We start from the raw sequence: 15061 nt of genomic DNA on the forward strand, positions 1-15061 counted from the left end.
ACTACGGAGCCACCCAAGGATCCTGAAAAGTCCATTTGTGGAGATGAGCTCCTGGACTCCCGTTAAGAAGACATGTTGTCAACCTCTAGATCCCTTACATGCCTGCACTTTTCGGCTTGCTGCTGCTGCAATCCACGCGTTTTAGATCTGCATAACTCCACCTCTTTAAACACAGCACCTTCACCCCCTGCTGTTCCCACCCGCCTCAACACCGTTGGAAGGGAGGAGAACCAATTAAGGCGGGGGGTGGGGTGGAACGAGCAGCTGTCTACCCTTAGCAGGAGGGCTCCTGATTACATACCTCTCCTGCTGCTGCTGCTGCTGGCTGTCCAGCAGCAGACTGAAGGTGGCTGCTGCTGTGCACAGGTATATAAAGGCTCAGAGCCTATTATGACACGCGCAGCCAGCGTTCCATTGCCACATTCCATCTACTGCAGGCAGGATACCTGGCTGGCTGAATGTCGCTGAGAAGCTCACAGAGACCGCCATAAGCAACAGTTTAACAGAATGCCACAGACTAATCAACCAAACTTTTTGGGTTGGGTTCTCTTTTATAGTCTGCAGGCATTAAATGAAAGAAGTCAGTGTTCCAGCAGAGGGAGACAACGTTTCAGAAAAGGCATTGTAGCAAACCAAAAAAGAAATTTTAAGCGCAGCAGAGTAACCAGCGCACATACCTGTTAGCTCAGGTGAGTTTAAAAGGCTGCTGTTGATAACAAGGGCATTTGCTAAATAGATGGTGTGTGTGCAACAATATACTGAAAGGTCAATTATATTGTGCAGCTTATCTCACCACCTGTAGTTATTTAGGTGAAAGCTCCAAAATGCTTGCCTAATATGTCTGTTTATCCAAAAGGAAGTAAAAAGGGAGAGCTAGAAAGATAGCATTGCATCACATTACATGGCAATGCAATGCACAGTTGCTGAAGTTGAACCAAAATGAGCTTGTAATCTGGCTTCTGCAACTTTGAACATGAAAAATCCAATGAGGAGAAGAAAAGCAAAGCCAAAGAGTCCATCCCAAAATCCGACAAACAAGCAAAATGAACAAAAAACATTGAATTCAATTCTTTCTGATTTTAGAAACTGCATTAAAGAAGGGGTGCACCGGTCCTGGAGATACTGCAATACCAGGTCAATGCGTGGAGTGGACAGAGCAAGCTCTTTTTCCATCTCCCTGTTCTAAAAATCCATTTAATATATGGTCCCCAGATAGGGGACGTATCAGATATTAAACTGATAAGAACAGATTTTTTTTAATTTGGCTATCCCCTGCAGAGGGATAAAACCGTTTATTAAAACTTTAACAATTTACAAGCATAATTACACAAATACCAAACATTAAAAGACAAATGAAATTTACAAAACAAAAAAATACAAAGATTTTAAATAATTAGGTTCCATTGGTCAACAAGCCATTTTTTGGAAATATGTACATTCTTCTTTTTGTCAATTAAATAATAAGTATACATTTCACATAAACATAAACTTAAAACATCATTCACTGATAAAACATCTTGTTTAAAAATAGCAATGTTGCGCGCTTTCCAGAGAGATGACTTGGCGCAGTTCACTGTCTTCCAAGCCATTGTGTACTGGTCCATTGTGGGGCATTCCATAAGTCCGTATAGCACAGTTTTATATGTAAAGTCCTTGAGGTCTGCCACCCTTTCCAGTAGGGGGAGCAGTCTTCTCCAGAAATCCTTTGCAAAATTACATGTCCATAATAGATGTTCCACCGTTTCCTCGTCTTGGCATCCGGCTCTTGGGCAGATGGCAGACCTCACAAATCCTCTTCTGTATTGGAATGCCCGGCAAGGAAGACAGCGGTGCATGCAACTCCAAGCCAGATCTCTCTGTTCATTAAAAAGATAAAAAACGTTAATCATTTTCCAGATAGACATAGATTTGTCATCATCATATCTGTCAACATTACATATTTCCTCACTTTTTCGTATTTCTTTAATTAGTTTCTTACTATTTCTTAATTCCTCTATTTTCTTAGTCCCTAAATTAAAATCGGACACTATTTTCCTTAAAATCTCATAATGCGTCGACAAATTAAAAGCATGGGGCACAGATATATTAACTTCATACCATCCAAACTTTCTCATAAAAAATCCTGTATTAAAACGCATAAAAAAGGACCAATAGTGATTCTTAAAAAGGGCATTAAAACAGTAAACGAACAGATGGATTAAAAGAAACCTATTAAAATCTGGAAAATCTTTACCACCTTTTACTTTTGATTTCATCACGATTTCTCTTTTCAGCTTTTCCATTTTTGAGTTCCAAAAGAAGGTAAAGCAGGTTTTGGTTATCTTTTTTAAAACATTAACAGGCGGGGGGAAAACCATGCTAAGATACAATAAAAGAGGTAAAATCACCATCTTTAAAACCAATACTTTACCCTCCATTGTAAGTCTCCTCATGTTCCACATACATATTTTCGTATTTACTTTCTGTGTAACTGTTTCCCAACTATTATAACCATCATTATTTTCAGTGAATGATATACCTAAAATGGAAATGGATTCGGAGACATTAATTGGTACATCACGTAAAATCATCCCCCCAACACTTAAAATGTTACACTTATTAAAATTGATTTTAAAACCAGAAGCTAGACAAAAGGATTGCACTTGATGGAGAGTGGCCGTAAGTGATGGTGCATCTGTACACAAGACCGCCACGTCATCCATGTAGCCTACAACCTTGGCCTCCAAACCACCGCTTCCAGGCAGAGGGACACCGCATATCTGTTTATTTTGGCGTATTGCACATAACATTGGTTCCAGTGCACAGATAAACAGTAGGGGGGACAGAGGGCATCCCTGTTTCACCCCTGACCGTAAAAATACCTCTTGTGTCTTAAAACCATTCACTAAAATCTTACTTGTACAATCCTTGTAAAATGCTTTAAGCGATAGTAAAAACCCTTCTGGTATGCCCATTTTCTCTAAAACTTTAAAAAGATAAAAGTGTGAGACACGGTCAAATGCTTTTTCAAAATCAATAGATAAAATCGCCATTTTCCCCTTTCTGTCTTTCACATCCTCAATACAGTCTTTCACTAAATTCAGATTGTCCCATATACTGCGCCCCGGCACCCCACACACTTGATTAGAATGAATAACTTTGCTGATGACTTCTTTTAGACGATTTGCACAAATTTTAGCCATTATTTTATAGTCACAATTTAAAAGTGTTATTGGTCTCCAGTTTTCTAATTTTGATTTATCACCTTTTTTGTATAGGAGGGAGACTTCACCTTTCTTCCAGGAATTTAATAAAACCTTATTATTAAAAACCTCAGTAAACAAATAAAACAAATCATCTTTTAAAATATCATAAAAACATACATAAAATTCTATTGGGATGCCATCAGGACCAGGGACCTTTCCAGTTTTAAAACTTTTAATAGTTTTTAACACTTCTTGTTCCGTTAAAACTTGGGATAAAAACTCTTGGGATGCGGGATCTAAAACAGCTGTTAGTCCTTGCAGCGAATCATCCATTAATTTATTATCTATATTTTTTCCATTAAAAAGATTAGAAAAAAAAAACTCAACTTTACCCAGCATATTTTTTATATTATTCTCACCATCTATATGGTCAATTATCACTTTTTCTTTTTTATTTTTCCTAAAAAAATATCTGGAACACTTTTCATTTTCTTCTATATGTTGTACTCTAGAACGAAAAATTATCTCTTTTCCTTTTTGTTCTAGCCATTTTGAAATCTCTTCTTTAAGTTTGAAATATCAAGTTGTACATCTATCCCATTGTCTCTGAGCTTAAATAATGTTTGTAGGCGGGTATTTAAAATTCTATATTCTTCATATTTTTCTTTGGCTCTACATATACTCTTTTTAATAAAAAAGTCTTTTATTTTTACTTTCATTCTATCCCACCATACACTCATAGTCTCATTTGTTTTTTTCCCTTTTCTACATTTCCTATAAAACTCAATAAAATCTGATAAAATCTGCGGGTCGGTTAAAAGGGATACGTTCATTTTCCAGCTTTTCTTACCACATTTTTTGTTGTCATTTACTTTTATGGTAAAGGATAAAAGTTTATGGTCTGAAAATATATTAGTTAAAACTTCACATTTGGCAGGTATTGTTTTATCTGAACCAAAAATAAAATCAATCCTAGAGCTACAATTAGCATTGCTCCAAGTGAAACCGGCATCCTCTGGGCTGTCACTATGACACTCTTTATATATGTCTATCAATTTAGCATCTTTGACTATATCATGTAGCATACCTGAGGTTTTATCGTAGTTCCTGCTTACAGAGCTGGAGCGCCGGTTTTCACCTTTTAAAACACAATTAAAATCCCCTGCTAAGATAAAAGGTTCAGAGTTATTAATAAATAATGGTAAAAGATCAAGCATTTCGGCTCTTTCATTTTTCTCTGGGGATCCATAAAAATTTAAAAACTGCCATCTAATACCATCAATAAAAGCTTTCACTAATAAAATACGACCTGGTAAAATTTCCTGAGTAAAATCAATTAAAACGTTCCCTTTAAAAAGTATGGCTACACCCGCTGATCCTGCAGCATTCGATCCGGACCAGACAGATGGCCCACACTTCCACTCATCTTTATATTTTTGATATGACATTTCATGTGGGATATTACATTCTTGCAGAAAAAATACAGATGCAGTAAAACACGTAAAAAAATTAAAAAGAGCAGTTCTTCTCATGTTAGATTTTATGCCTCTCACGTTGAGGGAAATACCTTTGAGTTCAGCCATCATTAGAAAATGTAGAAATTTTACTTAGGTAACTAAGAGCAACGGATTTACCTGTCCGATGAACCTGATCAGACCACTGGGCTTGCGCCTCCCTCCTCATCTGATAGTATCGTCACGAGAGTCTCCGTGGAGGAGGAAAGATTACCACATTTATATAAACCCGACGCTACACTGGCATAGCTCGGAGGGCTGGCTGGCAGAACCCGCTGGGTCTCCATTGGCTGGCCATGCAGTTCCTCATCAGGTGGGTCCCCGAGGGGTTCCGCCGCCCCTGTTTGACCTGTAGAAGGTCGTCCTATAGGAGGAGGTTGCGCACAAGGCAGAGCCTCTGACTCTTCAGAGGCAGCAAGATCCCGGTCCCCACCTGTAGCAGCGGAGACCGAAACCCCTGAGGGTCCAGCGTCCACGTCCCCTTCTGGAGAAGTGTCCATCTGTTCACCTCCTGCTGCCTCCTCCGAACCACCCTTTTTCTTTTTCTTAGGACCCACCTTTATCCACTCAGCACCCTCAGCACTAGGAGACCCAGACTGGGCATGGGCTTCTGTGTCGGCCTTTTGCCGGTCCCTTTTGACCTTACCAGTAGTGCCCTTCTGCTCCTTCTCAGCCCTCCTTTTGGACTCCCGCAGGTCCTGCAGCCAGGTTTTGGGATTTGGTATTTTACCTGTCATAGACTCTGGAGACACTTCACTATTTGGTACGCCCTTATTATCTCCAGAGGCTCCAGGTTGTTGTTCCTCCTCCTGAGGGGTGGTCTGATCTTTTGGTCCTTGGTCGGACGTCTTGGACTTCCCCTTTTGCTCATCTTCCCGAAATCTGTGAGGGCAAGAAAAATAAAAGTGACCTGGAGTCTGGCAAAAACTGCATTTCTTTTCCTTAGGGCATTCTTTTGTCTCATGTTCTTCACTAGCACAATTTCTACATGATACATGACAGTTTTCTTTTGAATGACCATAGCGCCCACAATTTCTGCAATATACTGGCATCCCAGAAAAGAAGAAATCCCCATTTGTTTGCCCAATTTTGAAACGGGCAGGGGGGAGCCGTATACCACCTGGTGTATTTGGATCTCTTGTACACTTCACAAGGAATTTCCACTTAGATGTCCATATGTTATATTCGTTTAATATCTTCCCAATACATTTAACACTTTTAAAATAAATTGCTAGAAATGACATTACTTCTGGAGCAGAAACAAAGGGCGAAAATATTTTTACAATAACCAGTCTTACCTCATCCAGGACGTGCTCAACAATTTGTATCCCTTTCAAAACAGGACTATTTTCAACTTTTTTTAACTTTTCTAGTACATCTCTAAAAATACCTTCTCCGGTGAATGTGATGTCATAGTCACCTCTTCTGGGATAATCCTGGATGGAGAGAATTTCATTCCTTTGTACGCCAAGAAGGTTCCTGAGCACGTCCTGGACTACATACCCTAATTTCCTCATATCCGAGCCACCCGCCGTGAAGTGAACTCGGATAGAGTTTTTTAGCCTCGCATAAAGAGGCACGAGGTTAGGGTCAACCTCCATGGAAAAACGCAACAAGGTTGCAAATTGCAGCCGCTTGCAATCTGCGCTCCCAGTGTTCTTGCAGCGAAAAACACCTGGAAGCTGGGGGATCGCAACTCGTTACCCTGGGACTAAGCCCTCTCCCTAATAGCAGCAAGCAGGTTAAGTCCACCAAAGTGGACGATCCTGCCAGGCCAAGGAGAGGGGTACCCGAGTGCCCTTCAACCACAATCTCCTGCAATAAAGCACTTGATCGTAGCCAAAAGGCCGAGAAGCGATAACCAGAATTGGTTTCAAACTACGGAGCCACCCAAGGATCCTGAAAAGTCCATTTGTGGAGATGAGCTCCTGGACTCCCGTTAAGAAGACATGTTGTCAACCTCTAGATCCCTTACATGCCTGCACTTTTCGGCTTGCTGCTGCTGCAATCCACGCGTTTTAGATCTGCATAACTCCACCTCTTTAAACACAGCACCTTCACCCCCTGCTGTTCCCACCCGCCTCAACACCGTTGGAAGGGAGGAGAACCAATTAAGGCGGGGGGTGGGGTGGAACGAGCAGCTGTCTACCCTTAGCAGGAGGGCTCCTGATTACATACCTCTCCTGCTGCTGCTGGCTGTCCAGCAGCAGACTGAAGGTGGCTGCTGCTGTGCACAGGTATATAAAGGCTCAGAGCCTATTATGACACGCGCAGCCAGCGTTCCATTGCCACATTCCATCTACTGCAGGCAGGATACCTGGCTGGCTGAATGTCGCTGAGAAGCTCACAGAGACCGCCATAAGCAACAGTTTAACAGAATGCCACAGACTAATCAACCAAACTTTTTGGGTTGGGTTCTCTTTTATAGTCTGCAGGCATTAAATGAAAGAAGTCAGTGTTCCAGCAGAAGGAGACAACGTTTCAGAAAAGGCATTGTAGCAAACCAAAAAAGAAATTTTAAGCGCAGCAGAGTAACCAGCGCACATACCTGTTAGCTCAGGTGAGTTTAAAAGGCTGCTGTTGATAACAAGGGCATTTGCTAAATAGATGGTGTGTGTGCAACAATATACTGAAAGGTCAATTATATTGTGCAGCTTATCTCACCACCTGTAGTTATTTAGGTGAAAGCTCCAAAATGCTTGCCTAATATGTCTGTTTATCCAAAAGGAAGTAAAAAGGGAGAGCTAGAAAGATAGCATTGCATCACATTACATGGCAATGCAATGCACAGTTGCTGAAGTTGAACCAAAATGAGCTTGTAATCTGGCTTCTGCAACTTTGAACATGAAAAATCCAATGAGGAGAAGAAAAGCAAAGCCAAAGAGTCCATCCCAAAATCCGACAAACAAGCAAAATGAACAAAAAACATTGAATTCAATTCTTTCTGATTTTAGAAACTGCATTAAAGAAGGGGTGCACCGGTCCTGGAGATACTGCAATACCAGGTCAATGCGTGGAGTGGACAGAGCAAGCTCTTTTTCCATCTCCCTGTTCTAAAAATCCATTTAATATATGGTCCACAGATAGGGGACGTATCAGATATTAAACTGATAAGAACAGATACTACACTTGATCTTAGCCAAAAGGCCGAGAAGCGATAACCAGAATTGGTTTCAAACTACGGAGCCACCCAAGGATCCTGAAAAGTCCATTTGTGGAGATGAGCTCCTGGACTCCCGTTAAGAAGACATGTTGTCAACCTCTAGATCCCTTACATGCCTGCACTTTTCGGCTTGCTGCTGCTGCAATCCACGCGTTTTAGATCTGCATAACTCCACCTCTTTAAACACAGCACCTTCACCCCCTGCTGTTCCCACCCGCCTCAACACCGTTGGAAGGGAGGAGAACCAATTAAGGCGGGGGGTGGGGTGGAACGAGCAGCTGTCTACCCTTAGCAGGAGGGCTCCTGATTACATACCTCTCCTGCTGCTGCTGCTGCTGGCTGTCCAGCAGCAGACTGAAGGTGGCTGCTGCTGTGCACAGGTATATAAAGGCTCAGAGCCTATTATGACACGCGCAGCCAGCGTTCCATTGCCACATTCCATCTACTGCAGGCAGGATACCTGGCTGGCTGAATGTCGCTGAGAAGCTCACAGAGACCGCCATAAGCAACAGTTTAACAGAATGCCACAGACTAATCAACCAAACTTTTTGGGTTGGGTTCTCTTTTATAGTCTGCAGGCATTAAATGAAAGAAGTCAGTGTTCCAGCAGAAGGAGACAACGTTTCAGAAAAGGCATTGTAGCAAACCAAAAAAGAAATTTTAAGCGCAGCAGAGTAACCAGCTCACATACCTGTTAGCTCAGGTGAGTTTAAAAGGCTGCTGTTGATAACAAGGGCATTTGCTAAATAGATGGTGTGTGTGCAACAATATACTGAAAGGTCAATTATATTGTGCAGCTTATCTCACCACCTGTAGTTATTTAGGTGAAAGCTCCAAAATGCTTGCCTAATATGTCTGTTTATCCAAAAGGAAGTAAAAAGGGAGAGCTAGAAAGATAGCATTGCATCACATTACATGGCAATGCAATGCACAGTTGCTGAAGTTGAACCAAAATGAGCTTGTAATCTGGCTTCTGCAACTTTGAACATGAAAAATCCAATGAGGAGAAGAAAAGCAAAGCCAAAGAGTCCATCCCAAAATCCGACAAACAAGCAAAATGAACAAAAAACATTGAATTCAATTCTTTCTGATTTTAGAAACTGCATTAAAGAAGGGGTGCACCGGTCCTGGAGATACTGCAATACCAGGTCAATGCGTGGAGTGGACAGAGCAAGCTCTTTTTCCATCTCCCTGTTCTAAAAATCCATTTAATATATGGTCCCCAGATAGGGGACGTATCAGATATTAAACTGATAAGAACAGATACTACACTTGATCTTAGCCAAAAGGCCGAGAAGCGATAACCAGAATTGGTTTCAAACTACGGAGCCACCCAAGGATCCTGAAAAGTCCATTTGTGGAGATGAGCTCCTGGACTCCCGTTAAGAAGACATGTTGTCAACCTCTAGATCCCTTACATGCCTGCACTTTTCGGCTTGCTGCTGCTGCAATCCACGCGTTTTAGATCTGCATAACTCCACCTCTTTAAACACAGCACCTTCACCCCCTGCTGTTCCCACCCGCCTCAACACCGTTGGAAGGGAGGAGAACCAATTAAGGCGGCGGGTGGGGTGGAATGAGCAGCTGTCTACCCTTAGCAGGAGGGCTCCTGATTACATACCTCTCCTGCTGCTGCTGCTGCTGGCTGTCCAGCAGCAGACTGAAGGTGGCTGCTGCTGTGCACAGGTATATAAAGGCTCAGAGCCTATTATGACACGCGCAGCCAGCGTTCCATTGCCACATTCCATCTACTGCAGGCAGGATACCTGGCTGGCTGAATGTCGCTGAGAAGCTCACAGAGACCGCCATAAGCAACAGTTTAACAGAATGCCACAGACTAATCAACCAAACTTTTTGGGTTGGGTTCTCTTTTATAGTCTGCAGGCATTAAATGAAAGAAGTCAGTGTTCCAGCAGAAGGAGACAACGTTTCAGAAAAGGCATTGTAGCAAACCAAAAAAGAAATTTTAAGCGCAGCAGAGTAACCAGCGCACATACCTGTTAACTCAGGTGAGTTTAAAAGGCTGCTGTTGATAACAAGGGCATTTGCTAAATAGATGGTGTGTGTGCAACAATATACTGAAAGGTCAATTATATTGTGCAGCTTATCTCACCACCTGTAGTTATTTAGGTGAAAGCTCCAAAATGCTTGCCTAATATGTCTGTTTATCCAAAAGGAAGTAAAAAGGGAGAGCTAGAAAGATAGCATTGCATCACATTACATGGCAATGCAATGCACAGTTGCTGAAGTTGAACCAAAATGAGCTTGTAATCTGGCTTCTGCAACTTTGAACATGAAAAATCCAATGAGGAGAAGAAAAGCAAAGCCAAAGAGTCCATCCCAAAATCCGACAAACAAGCAAAATGAACAAAAAACATTGAATTCAATTCTTTCTGATTTTAGAAACTGCATTAAAGAAGGGGTGCACCGGTCCTGGAGATACTGCAATACCAGGTAAATGCGTGGAGTGGACAGAGCAAGCTCTTTTTCCATCTCCCTGTTCTAAAAATCCATTTAATATATGGTGCCCAGATAGGGGACGTATCAGATATTAAACTGATAAGAACAGATACTACACTTGATCTTAGCCAAAAGGCCGAGAAGCGATAACCAGAATTGGTTTCAAACTACGGAGCCACCCAAGGATCCTGAAAAGTCCATTTGTGGAGATGAGCTCCTGGACTCCCGTTAAGAAGACATGTTGTCAACCTCTAGATCCCTTACATGCCTGCACTTTTCGGCTTGCTGCTGCTGCAATCCACGCGTTTTAGATCTGCATAACTCCTCTTCTTTAAACACAGCACCTTCACCCCCTGCTGTTCCCACCCGCCTCAACACCGTTGGAAGGGAGGAGAACCAATTAAGGCGGGGGGTGGGGTGGAACGAGCAGCTGTCTACCCTTAGCAGGAGGGCTCCTGATTACATACCTCTCCTGCTGCTGCTGCTGCTGGCTGTCCAGCAGCAGACTGAAGGTGGCTGCTGCTGTGCACAGGTATATAAAGGCTCAGAGCCTATTATGACACGCGCAGCCAGCGTTCCATTGCCACATTCCATCTACTGCAGGCAGGATACCTGGCTGGCTGAATGTCGCTGAGAAGCTCACAGAGACCGCCATAAGCAACAGTTTAACAGAATGCCACAGACTAATCAACCAAACTTTTTGGGTTGGGTTCTCTTTTATAGTCTGCAGGCATTAAATGAAAGAAGTCAGTGTTCCAGCAGAAGGAGACAACGTTTCAGAAAAGGCATTGTAGCAAACCAAAAAAGAAATTTTAAGCGCAGCAGAGTAACCAGCGCACATACCTGTTAGCTCAGGTGAGTTTAAAAGGCTGCTGTTGATAACAAGGGCATTTGCTAAATAGATGGTGTGTGTGCAACAATATACTGAAAGGTCAATTATATTGTGCAGCTTATCTCACCACCTGTAGTTATTTAGGTGAAAGCTCCAAAATGCTTGCCTAATATGTCTGTTTATCCAAAAGGAAGTAAAAAGGGAGAGCTAGAATGATAGCATTGCATCACATTACATGGCAATGCAATGCACAGTTGCTGAAGTTGAACCAAAATGAGCTTGTAATCTGGCTTCTGCAACTTTGAACATGAAAAATCCAATGGGGAGAAGAAAAGCAAAGCCAAAGAGTCCATCCCAAAATCCGACAAACAAGCAAAATGAACAAAAAACATTGAATTCAATTCTTTCTGATTTTAGAAACTGCATTAAAGAAGGGGTGCACCGGTCCTGGAGATACTGCAATACCAGGTCAATGCGTGGAGTGGACAGAGCAAGCTCTTTTTCCATCTCCCTGTTCTAAAAATCCATTTAATATATGGTCCCCAGATAGGGGACGTATCAGATATTAAACTGATAAGAACAGATACTACACTTGATCTTAGCCAAAAGGCCGAGAAGCGATAACCAGAATTGGTTTCAAACTACGGAGCCACCCAAGGATCCTGAAAAGTCCATTTGTGGAGATGAGCTCCTGGACTCCCGTTAAGAAGACATGTTGTCAACCTCTAGATCCCTTACATGCCTGCACTTTTCGGCTTGCTGCTGCTGCAATCCACGCGTTTTAGATCTGCATAACTCCACCTCTTTAAACACAGCACCTTCACCCCCTGCTGTTCCCACCCGCCTCAACACCGTTGGAAGGGAGGAGAACCAATTAAGGCGGGGGGTGGGGTGGAACGAGCAGCTGTCTACCCTTAGCAGGAGGGCTCCTGATTACATACCTCTCCTGCTGCTGCTGCTGGCTGTCCAGCAGCAGACTGAAGGTGGCTGCTGCTGTGCACAGGTATATAAAGGCTCAGAGCCTATTATGACACGCGCAGCCAGCGTTCCATTGCCACATTCCATCTACTGCAGGCAGGATACCTGGCTGGCTGAATGTCGCTGAGAAGCTCACAGAGACCGCCATAAGCAACAGTTTAACAGAATGCCACAGACTAATCAACCAAACTTTTTGGGTTGGGTTCTCTTTTATAGTCTGCAGGCATTAAATGAAAGAAGTCAGTGTTCCAGCAGAAGGAGACAACGTTTCAGAAAAGGCATTGTAGCAAACCAAAAAAGAAATTTTAAGCGCAGCAGAGTAACCAGCGCACATACCTGTTAGCTCAGGTGAGTTTAAAAGGCTGCTGTTGATAACAAGGGCATTTGCTAAATAGATGGTGTGTGTGCAACAATATACTGAAAGGTCAATTATATTGTGCAGCTTATCTCACCACCTGTAGTTATTTAGGTGAAAGCTCCAAAATGCTTGCCTAATATGTCTGTTTATCCAAAAGGAAGTAAAAAGGGAGAGCTAGAAAGATAGCATTGCATCACATTACATGGCAATGCAATGCACAGTTGCTGAAGTTGAACCAAAATGAGCTTGTAATCTGGCTTCTGCAACTTTGAACATGAAAAATCCAATGAGGAGAAGAAAAGCAAAGCCAAAGAGTCCATCCCAAAATCCGACAAACAAGCAAAATGAACAAAAAACATTGAATTCAATTCTTTCTGATTTTAGAAACTGCATTAAAGAAGGGGTGCACCGGTCCTGGAGATACTGCAATACCAGGTCAATGCGTGGAGTGGACAGAGCAAGCTCTTTTTCCATCTCCCTGTTCTAAAAATCCATTTAATATATGGTCCCCAGATAGGGGACGTATCAGATATTAAACTGATAAGAACAGATACTACACTTGATCTTAGCCAAAAGGCCGAGAAGCGATAACCAGAATTGGTTTCAAACTACGGAGCCACCCAAGGATCCTGAAAAGTCCATTTGTGGAGATGAGCTCCTGGACTCCCGTTAAGAAGACATGTTGTCAACCTCTAGATCCCTTACATGCCTGCACTTTTCGGCTTGCTGCTGCTGCAATCCACGCGTTTTAGATCTGCATAACTCCACCTCTTTAAACACAGCACCTTCACCCCCTGCTGTTCCCACCCGCCTCAACACCGTTGGAAGGGAGGAGAACCAATTAAGGCGGGGGGTGGGGTGGAACGAGCAGCTGTCTACCCTTAGCAGGAGGGCTCCTGATTACATACCTCTCCTGCTGCTGCTGCTGCTGGCTGTCCAGCAGCAGACTGAAGGTGGCTGCTGCTGTGCACAGGTATATAAAGGCTCAGAGCCTATTATGACACGCGCAGCCAGCGTTCCATTGCCACATTCCATCTACTGCAGGCAGGATACCTGGCTGGCTGAATGTCGCTGAGAAGCTCACAGAGACCGCCATAAGCAACAGTTTAACAGAATGCCACAGACTAATCAACCAAACTTTTTGGGTTGGGTTCTCTTTTATAGTCTGCAGGCATTAAATGAAAGAAGTCAGTGTTCCAGCAGAAGGAGACAACGTTTCAGAAAAGGCATTGTAGCAAACCAAAAAAGAAATTTTAAGCGCAGCAGAGTAACCAGCTCACATACCTGTTAGCTCAGGTGAGTTTAAAAGGCTGCTGTTGATAACAAGGGCATTTGCTAAATAGATGGTGTGTGTGCAACAATATACTGAAAGGTCAATTATATTGTGCAGCTTATCTCACCACCTGTAGTTATTTAGGTGAAAGCTCCAAAATGCTTGCCTAATATGTCTGTTTATCCAAAAGGAAGTAAAAAGGGAGAGCTAGAAAGATAGCATTGCATCACATTACATGGCAATGCAATGCACAGTTGCTGAAGTTGAACCAAAATGAGCTTGTAATCTGGCTTCTGCAACTTTGAACATGAAAAATCCAATGAGGAGAAGAAAAGCAAAGCCAAAGAGTCCATCCCAAAATCCGACAAACAAGCAAAATGAACAAAAAACATTGAATTCAATTCTTTCTGATTTTAGAAACTGCATTAAAGAAGGGGTGCACCGGTCCTGGAGATACTGCAATACCAGGTCAATGCGTGGAGTGGACAGAGCAAGCTCTTTTTCCATCTCCCTGTTCTAAAAATCCATTTAATATATGGTCCCCAGATAGGGGACGTATCAGATATTAAACTGATAAGAACAGATACTACACTTGATCTTAGCCAAAAGGCCGAGAAGCGATAACCAGAATTGGTTTCAAACTACGGAGCCACCCAAGGATCCTGAAAAGTCCATTTGTGGAGATGAGCTCCTGGACTCCCGTTAAGAAGACATGTTGTCAACCTCTAGATCCCTTACATGCCTGCACTTTTCGGCTTGCTGCTGCTGCAATCCACGCGTTTTAGATCTGCATAACTCCACCTCTTTAAACACAGCACCTTCACCCCCTGCTGTTCCCACCCGCCTCAACACCGTTGGAAGGGAGGAGAACCAATTAAGGCGGCGGGTGGGGTGGAATGAGCAGCTGTCTACCCTTAGCAGGAGGGCTCCTGATTACATACCTCTCCTGCTGCTGCTGCTGCTGGCTGTCCAGCAGCAGACTGAAGGTGGCTGCTGCTGTGCACAGGTATATAAAGGCTCAGAGCCTATTATGACACGCGCAGCCAGCGTTCCATTGCCACATTCCATCTACTGCAGGCAGGATACCTGGCTGGCTGAATGTCGCTGAGAAGCTCACAGAGACCGCCATAAGCAACAGTTTAACAGAATGCCACAGACTAATCAACCAAACTTTTTGGGTTGGGTTCTCTTTTATAGTCTGCAGGCATTAAATGAAAGAAGTCAGTGTTCCAGCAGAAGGAGACAACGTTTCAGAAAAGGCATTGTAGCAAACCAAAAAAGAAATTTTAAGCGCAGCA

At 42.9% G+C, this 15061-nt stretch overlaps 7 non-coding genes across 7 annotated transcripts; all 7 read right to left on the bottom strand.

Annotated features, from left to right (window-relative positions):
* Window positions 1-1097: 1097 nt before the first annotated feature.
* Window positions 1098-1284, bottom strand: LOC141150424 (U2 spliceosomal RNA). The gene has a single exon (XR_012246630.1). It is a non-coding gene; the product is annotated as a U2 spliceosomal RNA (small nuclear RNA).
* A 6383-nt stretch (window positions 1285-7667) lies between these two features.
* Window positions 7668-7858, bottom strand: LOC141149929 (U2 spliceosomal RNA). The gene has a single exon (XR_012246207.1). It is a non-coding gene; the product is annotated as a U2 spliceosomal RNA (small nuclear RNA).
* Window positions 7859-8973: 1115 nt separating this feature from the next.
* LOC141275116 (U2 spliceosomal RNA) lies at window positions 8974-9164 on the bottom strand. The gene has a single exon (XR_012323368.1). It is a non-coding gene; the product is annotated as a U2 spliceosomal RNA (small nuclear RNA).
* Window positions 9165-10279: 1115 nt separating this feature from the next.
* On the bottom strand, window positions 10280-10470 carry LOC141150123 (U2 spliceosomal RNA). The gene has a single exon (XR_012246393.1). It is a non-coding gene; the product is annotated as a U2 spliceosomal RNA (small nuclear RNA).
* Window positions 10471-11585: 1115 nt separating this feature from the next.
* On the bottom strand, window positions 11586-11776 carry LOC141275117 (U2 spliceosomal RNA). Its single transcript, XR_012323369.1, has one exon. It is a non-coding gene; the product is annotated as a U2 spliceosomal RNA (small nuclear RNA).
* A 1112-nt stretch (window positions 11777-12888) lies between these two features.
* On the bottom strand, window positions 12889-13079 carry LOC141275118 (U2 spliceosomal RNA). Its single transcript, XR_012323370.1, has one exon. It is a non-coding gene; the product is annotated as a U2 spliceosomal RNA (small nuclear RNA).
* A 1115-nt stretch (window positions 13080-14194) lies between these two features.
* On the bottom strand, window positions 14195-14385 carry LOC141275119 (U2 spliceosomal RNA). Its single transcript, XR_012323371.1, has one exon. It is a non-coding gene; the product is annotated as a U2 spliceosomal RNA (small nuclear RNA).
* Between the last annotated feature and the right edge of the window lie 676 nt (window positions 14386-15061).

Source organism: Phyllobates terribilis, unplaced genomic scaffold (genome assembly GCF_046119375.1).
Source record: "Phyllobates terribilis strain yellow unplaced genomic scaffold, ASM4611937v1 Scaffold_5__5_contigs__length_657084704, whole genome shotgun sequence".
NCBI lineage: Eukaryota > Metazoa > Chordata > Amphibia > Anura > Dendrobatidae > Phyllobates > Phyllobates terribilis.